Source organism: Gossypium arboreum, chromosome 8, assembly GCF_025698485.1.
Source record: "Gossypium arboreum isolate Shixiya-1 chromosome 8, ASM2569848v2, whole genome shotgun sequence".
In the NCBI taxonomy this organism is placed as follows: domain Eukaryota; kingdom Viridiplantae; phylum Streptophyta; class Magnoliopsida; order Malvales; family Malvaceae; genus Gossypium; species Gossypium arboreum.
Window position 1 is genome coordinate 131,266,474 of NC_069077.1, and position 9,634 is coordinate 131,276,107.

General features: G+C 38.0%; 1 non-coding gene across 1 annotated transcript; it reads right to left on the bottom strand.

Moving 5' to 3' along the window:
* Positions 1 to 6,508: 6,508 nt before the first annotated feature.
* Positions 6,509 to 6,615, bottom strand: LOC128280232 (small nucleolar RNA R71). Its single transcript, XR_008270412.1, has one exon. It is a non-coding gene; the product is annotated as a small nucleolar RNA R71 (small nucleolar RNA).
* Between the last annotated feature and the right edge of the window lie 3,019 nt (positions 6,616 to 9,634).

The following is a 9,634-nucleotide window of genomic DNA, read 5'->3' on the forward strand; positions in this document are numbered from 1 at the left end:
ATTCATGCAAAGATATGAAGAAACTGATAAAAGATTTAGGCCTTAGGTACGACAAAATTCATAGTTTCCCAAATGACTACATGTTGTATTGGGGTGATCGAAAAAACAATAGTCTTGTCATGTTTACGGTAAATCTCGTTGGATGAATAGGAATACAGAAGATGTGAATGAGGATGAAGGTGAGGCATAGTTAAGAAAGAAGCCAGTAAATATTTTCCAGTAATACCAAGGCTTCAAAGGCTTTTCATGTCATCAAAGACAGCCAAGTCTATAAGGTGGCATCATGATCAACGAACCGGTGATGGATTATTAAGGCATCCTGTAGATTCTTTAGCTTAGAAATCATTTGACAATAAATTTCCAAGCTTTGCAAGTAATCCTCGGAATGTAAGGCTTGGGCTAGCATCTGATGGATTTAATCCTTTTAAAATCATGAGTACTTCGTATAGTACTTGGCTTGTAGTGCTTGTTCCTTACAATTTGCCTCCGTGGATTTGCATGAAGCAATCTCCTTTTATCTTATCTATGATTATCTCTAGAGAGAAAGGTCCCAGAAATGATATTGACATTTATATGCATCCACTTATTGAAAAGTTAAAACAATTATGGACGGGTCTTGAAACATATGATGTCTTGAGTGTAACATCCCAAACCCAGCCTAGAAGTTTAGACCGAATTCAGAATGCTACACTGATCACCGAAATGATCGTGAGAAAATCTTACAAAAACCAGTCACTCTTAATTCAATTTCTAAAAACATTAATATCAAGTATTTAAAACTGGAATAATAAAACAATTAAGTCTTAAAGCCAAAATAGTACCACAGAATTAAAACTTTACATTTCAACTGAATAACAAAATAAAAATTCAAAATCACAAACTAATGGTTTATACTGCCTGAGTCCTCCGCATACTGAGCCCAGCATCCAAAATTTTGAAGTGTACTTGAAAAGGGAAACAGAAGAGGGGGTAAGCTATACGAGCTTAGTGTAAGATTAAACCAACTAGCTACCGAAGCAAAAACAGATACAGTAAACCTAAAAACAGTTCAGCAACAGACCATAACAAAACAGACCATATGTAACTTTACAGTCAAATGGCTCTATTAGACCCAATAACGGTAATTTTCAATAGTCAAAAACTAGGCCTAAGCCCTTTTCTAGAATCAGAATCTATTGGGCCTTAGCCTATCACACAAGGTTCCTTTAGACACGAGTGTCTTTTAATCAAAAAATACAATCAGACTTCTCAGTCAATCAAACAGTCAAATAGTCAAACAGATACTGCAGTCACAGTATCACACATATGCATATGAGTGCAAATGAGTATTAAAATAACCACCCATCCAACCAACACACCATCTCCGTCCAACCCTACACATCCTGTGAGGATTTAATTGACCCACCCATCCCTGCACTCCGAACAGGACCTTGAAAAGCCCATCCAACCTTATACACCACAAAAGCCCATGCAGTATAACTGCCAGATCAGATATGTTATGCAGCAACATTAGCGTATAAGCTGTACTGTGCTATACGGTGAACTGTGGCACAGATGTGTAGTATAACTGCCAGATCAGATAATGGTACGTAGCGTAGCTAACGTACACGCGGTACAGTGTAAGACAGTAAATCGCTATACCGTTACGACCTTCTAGGTATTAGGGCCTATCAGAATGCAGATAAACTGCCAAATCATAAATCTCCCTTCTCTTCAACATCCCATCCCAAAAGCTTTGTATGTAGATGTATGTATGCGGATGCCCCAACTCAGAATACCAGTTCCAAACATTTAATCAGAACAACCATTCACATTCAGTCAGTCAATACAGAATCAGACATGTGCACACATTCATAACTCGAATTCAGTATCAAGCTTGTCACACAACCAATCATATATAACACACATATCAAGTCCAGATCAGAGTCATAATTACCCTCAGTAAAGCTTAGTCGGAGGTTGGCACCCACAGAGTCACAATTACACTTAAATCAACATAATTCAATAATTCCGTAAGTTAGAACCACATGGACGTGTGCCCCGACCATATGGGGGTCTACACGCCCATGTGGAGGCCTCACATGCTCGTGTGAAAGCCCCACATGCCTGTGTGGAGGGGGCACACGCCCGTATAAATAGTCCGTGTAACTCACTATCCAAAAATGCTAAAAATTAAGAATAGAGAAGACACAGTCGTGTGGAGTTCTCATACGCCCATGTGGGACATATGCCAGTGTGGCCCCAAAATTCACCCAAAACCCTAATTCCCAAACCCACATGCCCGTGTACCCAAGGGATACGGCCGTGTGAAGGAAATTCAACAAAAATCCCCAAATTGCACCCAAATTTTACCCAGAACCCTAATTTCCAAATCCACACGGCCGTGTGCCATGACACACGCCCATGTGGCCATCGGGGAGGTAACAAAACCAACCCAAAATAGCCTCAAAACCACTATTTTAGCCACCAAACTTGTCCCTGACCCTTGCCTTATCAACAACCACCAAAAAGTGACGATTTCTCATCACTTCCATTGACTAAAAACCCAAAATCAATGGGTTAGCATTCAATCAAAAAAAGCTGAAAACAAATGTTTGCAAACAAAATAAACAGAAAAGGAAACTGTAAACAAGGTTCAAATCCCACACCTGATATGTGATTAAAGATGACAATAGAGGAGCAGAATTCCACAATCAGTCAGCAACCGATTTCATAGAAAACAAAAAGAGCCAAAAAGAGAAAACTGAAGAAAAAGAACAAAAAAAATACGTGAAAAAAAAGTAAAATAAAAATAAAAACATATAATAATAAACCCATAACAAAATAATTATTTAACTTAAAAAATAAAAGAAATAAATAAATGTTTTTTTCCAAAATGCCCATACAGAGACTCGAACTCAGAACCTTGAGGTATGCTAACACTCACTCAACCACCAAACCAGCAGGCCTATTCTACCACTTAAATGCACAGCCAAACTCATACGTGCAACCTCCTCACTGTCCCTATGCTCAAATCCCAAAATTTCTAGGCCCAAAATTCGGGGCGTTACATTGAGAAAGGAGAAATTTTATTTACGTATAGCTTTCTTGTGGACTATTAATGATTTCCCGACTTATGCCAATTTATCTGGTTAGAGTACCAAATGACGTTATGCTTGTCCTTGTTGTGCGACGCAAACATGTTCAAAATGGTTATATAATGGGAAGAAGTTCTCTTATATGGGGCATCGTTGGTTGTTAGATGGAAATCATAAATTTAGATTTCAGAGCACTTTATTTGATGGTACTGAAGAGTTCAGAGAAGCTCCTGAACAGACCATTGGATCTGAAATCTTGTTCATGTTAAAAGATATCAATTTCAACTATGGAAAGATGAATCAACCACCCAACACGCAAACAAAGAGAAGATTGAGGGAGGCGTATGTTGGCGATGTTGACCGACAGATTGATGATGAATCTGATGAAGAGGAAAATCCTAATGAGGCGGACTTGTGGAAAAAAAGAAGTATTTTTTTTTAGTTGCCTTATTAGGAGCATCACAGTTGTCGACACAATCTTGATGTCATGCATATTGAAAAGAACATTTGCGAGAACATCATTGGGACAATTCTAAATGTTGATAGAAAATCAAAAGACAATCTTCAGAGTTTACCTGATCTAGTTGACATGCGAATTCAGCATGATCTTCATCCCCAATTACTTTCGAATGGAAAATCTCAGTTGCCGCCTTCTATTTTTGCAATGTCGAAGAAAGAAAAAGAAGTGTTATGCACGGTGTTGAATGATATAAAGGTCCTAGACGTGTATGCATCAAATATATCTTGATGTGTGAGTCTTAAAGATTAAAGACTATATTCCCTAAAATCACATGATTATCACATCTTGATGCAAGATTTACTGTCAGTTTCTTTATGGTGTTGTATGTTAAAAAAGGTGACGTCTTGTATAATTGAACTATCCAATATAATGAAAGCTATTTGTGGCAAAGTTTTGATTGTTGAAGAACTTGAGAAAGTACAAGATTGAGCCACCTTGACTTTATGCAATTTGTAGAAGATCTTTCCACCTTCCTTCTTCACTATTATGGTGCACTTGCTAATCTATCTCCCTCATGAAGCAAAACTTGGTGGACCGATTTCCTATCGGTGGATGTATCCTATAGAGAGGTGCTAATTTATTTGTAAAGTTTTCATTCATTCAAGAATATACCTTTAGTTACAAATTTTAATAATATTGTATATCGTGTTTAGGTTCCTATGCAAATTGAAGTATTATTGTCGTAATAAGCATTATCTAGAAGGACCAATTGCTGAAGGTTACTTGACAGAGGAGTGTATGACTTTCTGCTCTAGAAATTTAGAAGATGTTGAAACAAGACTAAATAGACCAAGTAGAAATGTTGGTGATAAACTGTAATTTATACATATTTTTACCCCATGCTTAACATATTTTATGAATGATTTTTCCTTAGAATTGGTGAATTCGATGCTCCTAATGCCTTAATTTCATGTTTTATACTTAGGAGAGCATAGGAGAGCGAAAAAAACGAGAAACGGGTCAAAAACGGAGAAAATAGGCCAAAGTACGAAATCAACACAGCCTAGACTTCCTCACACGAGCAGACCACACGGCCGTGTCAATTTGGCAGAATTGAAGCATGACTCACACGGGTGGACCACACGGCCGTGCCTATTTAATAGGCTCGAGCACTACATGAAGTAATCGTACACGGGCGTGTCCCTGTCGAGCCCAAGTTGAGTCCAATTCGGAAAAGGCCAATTTTGAGGGCTTCTAGGCATTCTAAAGCGTATAAATACATCCTAAAGGAAGAGGAGAAAAAAAGGATAGAGAGGATGAGGTAGGGAACTGCTCAAGAGAAGCTGATTGATCCATCTCAGAAGCCGGATTCACCATTAAGATTGAAGATCTCCCCTCAATTTCCCTCCAGGAGTTTTGGGTTTTCTTTATATTTAGTATTCATTATTCTTCTGAGATGTTTTCCTTTTTAGTTATGAACTAAATCCCCTAAATACCTAGGGGGAATGAAACCTAAGACAAATCTTGTTATTATTTTCTGAATTGTATGATAAATATTTAACTTCTTCTTAATTATGTTTTCTTAATTCTTGTTTTGATATCCCAGGATACTGATTCAAGATAAGCTCTTATTCAGAAGAGGAATAGACCCTGTCTAAGAGTACATTTGTAATAATTAAGCGGAGTTGATTACGCGCCTAGAGATAAGGTGACAAGATTTTGCCGGATTAGGGTGAACCCTATTAAGGGGATCCATAGATCTAGTTAATGCAACCCTAGGGTGTTAATTAGAGAAAAGTCTCAATTATTCAATCTAAGGATTAGATATTATTAGTCTTGAATAGGGATAATAACATAACTTAGGGATCTCTACGGAACAAGTTAAATGAATAAATTGTCTGATTCGGAGCTAGAATAACAAGTGAAGTCTAGGTGGATTTTTCCTTAGGTATTGTCTTAATTCAATCGTTTTCCAAAAGTAATTCCCCAATTCTATTTTCTGTGAATTCTTAGTTTAGATAATTAATTAGTTAAAACAAAATACTCTTATTCTTAGGCTAGATAGTAAAAAGACAGTCATTACTAGTACTTTTAGTTCCTTTGGGTTCGACAATCCAGTCTTGCTAAAACTATACTACTGTTCGATAGGTACACTTGCCTACATCGTGAAAATAGTTAGTTTCAAGAACGATTCCTTATAAATATTTAAAACCTATCACACGAAAATCGCAATCAAGTTTTTGGCGTCGTTGCCAGGGAACTAAGATATTAGAAACGCTCAATTTTTATTACTTTAGCCATTAATTTTTCTTGCAATTTAATTTAATTTAATTTTTATTAATATTTATTAATTTACTTTTTTTCTTTAGCTTGGCAGGTTTTTATAGTTTATGACTAGAAGAAACCCGTCAGGACCACTACTTTTTGACAAAGAAATCGATCGCACAGTTCGCAGAAACCAAAGAGAAATAAGGTGAAGATTAAGATACACAGAGAACGAGCAAGAGGACGATAGTCAAACCCCAACTGAGGAGATGGCTGAAAACCAAGACAATCCACTACCTCCTACGATACCTATTGAACTAGCAAATCAAAATCCTGCTCTGCGCACTATGTATGATTATGTTAAACCTACTTTAACAGAAACTGAGTCAAGTATAGTTAGACCTACTGTAGCTGCAAATACTTTTTAACTGAAACCTAACACAATTCAAATGATACAGTAATGTGTTCAGTTTGATGGTTTGTAGGACGAAGATCCCAACGCTCACTTGGCAAACTTTTTGGAACTTTGCGATACATTTAAAATCAATGGCGTTTCTGATGATGCCATACGTCTTTGGTGTTTCCCTTTTCATTAAGGAATAAAGCTAAACAGTGGTTGAACTTGTTACCGCGAGGGTCAATCACTACTTGGGAACAAATGACGAAAAAATCTCTATTAAAATATTTTTCGCCGGCTAAAACAGCCAAATTACGTAATGATATCTCTTCGTTTGTACAGATGGACTTAGAAACTCTTTACGATGCATGGGAGAGATATAAGGACTTACTGAGAAGGTGCCCTCACCATGGGTTACCGCTTTGGCTACAGGTTCAAACATTCCATAATGGCCTGAATCCTTTGACTCGACAAATGGTTGACGCAGTTGCTGGCAGAACCATCAATAATAAAACACATGAAAATGCTTATGAGTTTATAGAGGAGATGTCACTGAATAACTATCAGTGGCTAGTCATGAGGACTAAGCCAACTAAAATAGCAAGTGTTTATAATGTCTATTCGGTTACTATGCTGTCAAACCAGATAGAACTTCTAAATAAAATGATTGATGGTTTAATTGGTTCTACTCAGGTACATCCAGTAATGAGGTGCGAGACGAATGGAGGAGGAGCATGCACAGAGTATCAACCCTTCAACCCTAGCATCGAGAAGGAACAAGTCCAATATATGGGTAACAATAACTCTAGATCCCAAAATAACCCATATAGTAACACTTATAATGCAGGTTGGAGGAGCCATCCCAATTTCTCGTGGGGCGGTCAAGGAAATTAAAGACCACAACATCCTCCGGGTTTTCAAAAACCACCCTATCAACAGGAAAAGAAACCGAACCTTGAAGAGATGCTGTCTAAATTTATCTCGGTGTCAGAAACTCGTTTTCAAAACACCGAGACAGCACTTAAAAATCAACAAGCGTCAATCCAAGGGCTCGAAACTGAAATAGGCCAGCTTTCCAAACTAATCTCCGAACGACCACAAGGTAGCTTGCCAAGTAATACTGAACCCAACCCAAGGGAACAGCTCAACGCGATTAATGTTCAAGATGAAGAAGGATTCATTGAGCCTGAGCCAGAATCGAGGCAAGAAACTATGGTGAGCAAAGGTCAATGTGAGGTAGGTCATAATAAAAACAAATCAGTGAATGTAAAATATAAACCTCATGTGCCATACCCCAACACGACAAGGAAAGACCGCTCAGAGGAACAATTTGGTAAATTCCTTAAACTCTTAAAAAAAATTACATATTAACTTACCGTTTATTAAAGCGAAAGTTGGACGAGGTGTCGCATGTGGAGCTAAACGCAGTTTACTCAGCTATTATGCAGAATAAGCTACCCAACAAATTAAAAGATCCAAGGAGTTTTACAATTCCTTGCTTAATTGGTAGTTTAGATGTTAATAACGCATTAGCTGATTTAGGGGCTAGTATTAACGTCATGCCTTGCAAAATGTTTAAACAACTAGGTCTTGGGAAACTCAAACAGACTAGGATGAGTATTCAATTAGAAGATAAAACTATAAGATTTCCTAGGGGTGTTATTGAAGATGTATTAGTTAAAATCGATAAATTTATATTTCCCGTTGACTTTATTGTTCTAGACATAGAGGAGGATAGTAACACTCCTTTGATTTTAGGAAGGCCCTTTTTAGCAACTGTTAAAACGATTATTGATGTTGGCACAGGTGAGCTCACACTCTGTGTGGGAGACGAAACAATCACCCTTCAAGCTCGCAATTCTGGCAACACATTGGAAATTGAAGGTGATCGTCTAAACCATTCTACTAAAACTGACAATATGGTGCAGCCTACTTTGTAGGAAATGAGTCTGAAGGAAGTACATGAGCCATTCTCAAGTAATAGTAGAGGACCTATTCATGAAGAACGAATGCTACAAATCGAGGAGCTAGATGAATGGCGAGCGCATAAATCGAGAAAACATGATAAACCAAAACTATGCCAAAACAATCTCAATACCTTCCCAAATCAACTTAAGGTTAGAGATAAAGTATTATTAGATGCCACAGATCCTCACATTGTCACTACCAAACCGAATGAAGAAATCCCTCTTACAGTACTTAGCATTTTCCCATTCGGTATAGTCAAGGTAAGTTCGGCACTTTTAAGGTAAACAACACCCGTCTAGAACCTTATTTTGATGAGAATGATAGTAGGAATGAGGAGTATAAACTCCTCGAACCACCATGACCATTCAATGGAAAGGTAAGTCGAGCTTAGACTATAAATAAGCGCTTCTCGAGAGGCAACCCGAGCACTAACTGTATTAACTTCTTTTAATTTTAGTGTTTAACACCTAACTTACCAACGGAGCTCTTGAATACAGGTTTACCACACAGACACGGCCAAGCACACGGGCGTGCTTATGACCATGTGGAAACAGGGCAAAGATTTCCCCAACACAGGCTACGACAAATAGCCACGGCCGTACGACATGGCCGCGGGTGAACCTGCCAAAATAGCACGGGCGTGCGACACGTCCTTGCCTTGAACCCATAGTCAAAACTGTCAAATTAACACGGGCATGTGACACGCCCGTGTCTAGCACCCGTGGTCAAATCTGTTAAATTACCACGGGCGTGGACCTACATACACGGACGTGGAGAAGGGAACTAAGAGAGGCATGGTCGTGCGACACGACCGTGTGCACCCATACGCCCAAGGAACATGGGTGTGGATTAATTGTCAGATGCGCCCAAATTCAAAATTCGCGAAACACACGGGCTGAAATTGGGGAACACGGGCGTGTTCCCTGGCTGTGTACCCCAAAATCTATAAATAGGCTGCACTATTCATTGTCTTCTTCACCCAAAAAAAAACCCTAACCCTAGCCGCTGCAAGTCCACACGCCCTCCCCACCATGTCTGTGCGCCTCTTCCAAATCCATTTTTGACACCCAATCTCTCTCCTTTAGCGTTTGTTTACTCATTTCTCTTTTATTTCACTAATTTATAATGCTATTTATCATAATAATCTATATTTTTCATGTTATTTTCATCTTTCTATCACTCAAATTTCATTTATAGAACAAGTTATCATCTTTTTCATGTTAAAATTCTTACTCATTCCATGATTTCTCTACTCCATTTGATTAGTTAGAAGTGAATATTCATGGTTAGGATAGTTGAAACATTCATGCCTCTTGTGTTGACATTTCTGTTCATTCATATAGTATTTTGCATTTGATTCTTTGTCATTTTTACTTATATCACCATGCTAATGCCACAAAAGTATGCCATTGAACTTATTGTTTTAGTTAAACTTAGTAGTTATGGCTGAACATATTTATGGATTTT